The sequence below is a fragment of the Polistes canadensis genome, unplaced genomic scaffold (assembly GCF_001313835.1).
Source record: "Polistes canadensis isolate GaletaPanama2010 unplaced genomic scaffold, ASM131383v1 scaffold_19, whole genome shotgun sequence".
Taxonomy (NCBI): domain Eukaryota; kingdom Metazoa; phylum Arthropoda; class Insecta; order Hymenoptera; family Vespidae; genus Polistes; species Polistes canadensis.
In genome coordinates this window covers 1,019,711-1,025,172 of record NW_014569566.1, presented here as the reverse complement: position 1 = coordinate 1,025,172, position 5,462 = coordinate 1,019,711, and positions in this window count along the sequence as shown.

The following is a 5,462-nucleotide window of genomic DNA, read 5'->3' as shown; positions in this document are numbered from 1 at the left end:
TCCAAATAATAAAAAATGGAATATATAGAAATAAAAAAAAAGAAATTTAAATTACAATATTTATTATATATTACACGCAAGTATATATATATATATATATATATATATTAAACCATAAAAAAATGTATGTAACATCCATAAAGCTTTTTACTATAGGGTGCCAGTAGGACGAACGATCGAAGATGATCGATCGGTTGGCACACCCTCCCCCTCCCACCTCCCCTCCTCAACCCGTTTCCCCCTTTCACCGTTTATACAACATCGAACCTAGACATCTCGTCGAGAATACTACGGGGCCCATTGTTTACCGTGAAAATTAATACGGTGAAGAGGTTCCATTCTCCCACCCTTTTTCCCCCCTCCCACCCTCTTTTCTCTCTATTTTCCTCCTCCTCCTCCTCCTCCTCCTCCTCTTTCACTCATGTCAATATGTCCACCGAAAGAAAACGAAAATGATCTGACTGATTTGTGGCTGAAATCTTTCCCATGTTTTTATTATTTTATTTACGAAAAGAATTAACGAAAGTTTCAATTATTATTATTATTATTTTTTTTTTTCTTTTTTTTTTTTCTTGACGATTAAGTTTAAATAACATTTAAACGATTAGATTTTTGTTTAATTGGAATAATTTGATATTGATTTTCTACGATCACATTATAGAAGTTAATCTAATTTAAATGAACAAAAATATAATTGAGAAATCATATGTTTTCAAATTGGCTCTTAGGTTTTCCCTTTTCCCCCCACCTGGTTAATTTTTTAACAATAACAAACTAATTGGTTTAATAATGAAAGAAAAAGCAAATAATAATTTATAAAAATATTCCAATAATAAAGTTAAGAGTTTAATCGTTCGTAGCTCGTTTAAATAATAATAAATACGAGTTCGAAGAACATCGAATCTTATCTTAAATGATTTTTTTTTTTTTTTTTTCTATCAACCCTCTTCCAACAAATGTTTTTCATAATTTCATTAACGTTATTTTCCATTGTGATTTTATTAAATCAAATAAACGTATTCCAATGAATGAATAAAATAAAAGAACGAATAATAATAATAACGATTGAATATTATTGGATTGTAAAATGATGATTTCGTTATATCGTTTTATAATTACTTTTAAGTAATTAATATAACTACAATATATGAGAGAGAGAGAGAGAGAGAGAGGAATACAAATTTACAATTATTAAAATTCAAAAGAAGAAAAGTATTTACAATCGAGTGTTATGCATAATATATAAATGCATCATGTGTGTATATATATATATTTCTATATATACGTCGTTAAATATAACTTTTTTATACGTACATATGTAAATTCAAATTTAATGAACGAACGAGTGGAAAAGAGGTAGGAAGGTGAAACTTAACGATGGCAAAATAAAAGGGTAAAATAAAGTCGGGAAAAGGTAAATAAACGAACTCATTTCTGGCTTCCCAACTCCACCCACACATTCGTCTCGCTTAAAAAAGGATTAGTAGCATAAACGAAACTAAATTGCAACAGTCAGATGAAAGACAGATAAAGTAGACAATGTTTTACATTAGAATAGCGTATGTACATGTACGTCCTGTGTGTATGTGTATGTATGTTAACGCAAGTAAACGTTATTATCGTAAACAGTACGCTGTTGAATGCGTTGGCAAAGTTTCCTTTTTTTTTTTTTTTTTAATAAATATACTCACAAAAAATGCGAACGTTTGCGTTATCCTACTCCTAAAAAAATTTTTTCTTTTCTTTTTCAACGTATAATGCATCTGCACACACACACACACACACACACATAAACATGTGCATATTTATTTAGTTAATATTTTATTTATCGCTAATTTTTGTAAGTAGGTCAATGGAAATAGTTAAATAATAATAATAATAATTAAAATATGTAAAAATTGATATGTATCTGTAAATTTAAATTTAAAATTACACAATGAAAGATTAATTATTAATATTTAATTTGTTTTATATTATGATTATTTTTTTCAAAATCATTTCCATTAATTTATTATTGTTTTTTCATATTTACACAGAACAAATCTTTTTATCTATTTATTTTTCAATTGTAAAATTTAAAACAGGTCACCCTTTTAAAGTGTATTTTCCCCCACTCTCTCTCTCTACTTCTTCTAAATTTTTTTTGTGTTAATAAATTTTACGTTCGTTTGAGTTGCATCGTTCAAATGATTATCTGTAATCGATTGTTAAACATCATAGTGATATTAATGATTAATCAATTTATCATTGCAAATTAAAATTCAATATCCATTATTACTTCAATATGTTTTGCAATCATATGTGTAAACACAATTTCTAAATTAATTAATAATTAATTAACATTTTATTATAGGATAAGTATTGCGTATTTGTATCGTAATGGAAAATTCTACGATATGCATAATGCATAGATTTACAAACCTATGCAATTGTTTTTTAACTATATAAATAATAAACGTGTAACAACACTCGTATAATATTTATCATAATATATACAAGAGTATATTGATTCGATCATCATAATCAAATGGTTTAATCATAACGCGAATAAATAAATTAATAACAACCTTGATCGCACATGATTTTGATTACATGTCTTACTCGTTAATAAATTATTGAATAATCAATAAATTGAATAAATAATGCAAATAATGACATATGTTATACACAATTGATATATAATTTGGATTATTGTATATCCAATTTAGTGTTCGAAGTTAACAAGTTATACTTTTTTTCCCCAATTATTAAATTATTATTCATTTATCTAAATATAGTATATTATTATGTGTAACATTCATTGTTTCTGTCGTATATTTTTCTTGCAGGAAATTGATTCGAAATGTTACATATTCATTATCGAATGACTAATTGTAAGATATTGTGTATAATTACATCAAAATCAGTACATCATCGATAGAATTAGTTTCAAACCCCGAATTTCAATTTCAATTGAAATCCATTGTCTCTTTGTTTTAACAATTCATCGAATCGAATAATTTCGAGGAAATAGAAATTTTAACGAAGCTATTTTCATTGGAATGAACGATGCAACAACGTGTACGTGCAAAGAGATAAAAGCAACAGAAAAATAAATAATATAATGTAATGTAATATAAAAAATAAAATAAAATAAAATAAAATAAAATAAAATAAAAATATAAGAAAAGACAATGCAAGTTAGAATACCCTAACCGATAAGAAATGCATTAACATTTTGTTTTTACTTCTCCTTGCTATAAATAAAGATTAAGTATAATACAAAGGTGATCAGATAAGCTTTGAAACTTGCCATATAATATTATATTTTAAAACATTTATCTTTCTAATAGAAGACATATTAACAGATAAAGCTAATGATTTAACACAGAGAAAATGATAATGAAATAAAGTAATAATATTTACAAAATGAACTGTGTCAAAGGAAAAATGAATTTGTCAAATTTCGAAAAGAAATAAAATATTAAATGCACCTGTATAAATAGACATACATACATACATACACACACATACATACACACATACATACACAGGATGAATGCATGTAAATAGTTATGAAAAAATAAAATAAAATAAAAGTAACAATACACGTATATATTATACATATATATCTTATAAAGATCGTTTACAATTATTATCTGAGATATTCTTTAAATGTTAAATAGAAGAGGCCATTGAAAAAATTTACTTAAAAAAGAATAAATAAATAAGTAAAAAAAAAAAAAAAGAAGAGAAAACTTTTCCATTTACGGAACTACAGCGGTTTATTATCGTCAAAGGTTATGGTTAAGTTTGGTAAAAGAGATAAAAATCAGAAAACTTATATATATATATATATATATATATACACATACACACATTATGTATATATATATATATATATATAGATACACGTACGGGCGTGTGATAAAAGAAGCAGGAAATAGAAGGAAAATATAAGCGGGGGGAAGAAAGCTATATATATATGTATGTATGTACATATATATATATATATATATATGTGCATGTTCGTGACAGAGAAAGAGAAAAAGATGGACGAGGAGAGCCGACGCCGGCTTTCGACGGGACACGCCAGAGTTCGTCGTCCGCACGAATACAACCAAACGCATACACATACTATACATGTATACACATACATGGAGTACATACATATATATATACATAGGAACTCTCGAGTAAGAAAGAGAAAGAGAGACGCGCGTCGAATGCGGTAGGTTGAAAGTATTATAAATGTATGTGTGTGCGCGCGTATATGTGTATTTCTCTATACGTATTGGTACTAGTTCCGTATCTCACAAATGGCGCGATTCCATTGTACGTGTGCATTTATTAGTAATGTGTGGAAGTGTACAAGGTGGCGCGCGAGTGCTCAAGCGCACGACGGACCACACAATCACGAACGAACGAGTGAGTGAGTGAGTGAGAGAGAGAGAGAGAGAGAGAGAGAGAGAGAGAGAGAGACGACGTTTAACCTACGTCAGAGAAATGGTGCGCGAAACACCGAACCTTCCTACACACTTATCACGTACACATGCACACACACACACATACTGCATATACATAAGAATGCACCCATCGCACACGAACGCGAGTCAAGCCTTCCTTCATCTTATATTTTTCCTTTTCTTTTCTTTTCTTTTCTTTTCTTTTCTCGTTAATGTATCTTCCTCTTCTTCTTCTTCTTTTTTTTCTTCTTTCGTTAATTAATATCACACTTTGATTATTTTTCCCTGTGAGAGATAAAAATCGGTAAAATAGCTTCGCGTATTTTCGTTTCATCGGATTGACTTTATTCCCGAGTTTGCCCCCTTAGGAAAGAACGTGGCGACCAATCGCAAGCACGGAAATTGGGAACACACGTTTTGCTATATTACGAGCTTTACAATATTTCAATCATTAAATAGATTTATATATTGTTTATAAATAATTAGATTGATATTGTAAATAAACTCACCTGAATCGCCATACACATTGAATATAAAAGATACGGTGATGCGTTCGTTAGCGAAAACGCGACTCCGTAACGATGACAGGGAATGATTTACTATAACTCACTCGTACACGTCCGCACGCTTTGAAAGCCTGTGGACAACTGACGAAAATGGCGGAAGTCCGCGCGTTTGACTCCCTGCCTACTTTGCTCAAATATTATTGGTCGGCGCACCCTATACCGCGACATTTGAATTTAATTTCATTTTATCTTTTTACTCTTCTTCTTTTTCTTCATCTTTTTTTATATTTATTATTTTGTTTGCACAAGCGTAAATATTATTATTATTATATCGTTTTTCTTTCGTTATTATTTAACATTATTTTATAGACATAATATTTTGTTATTTTCTCGAAAATATTATTTAATTTAATCGTTTTTAAATCACTTGTTAATTTAATTAACGTAATGTCGCGATCGATCGATTTTTATAATCGTAGGTCAGAGTTAATGGAAAAAAAAAAAAAAAAAA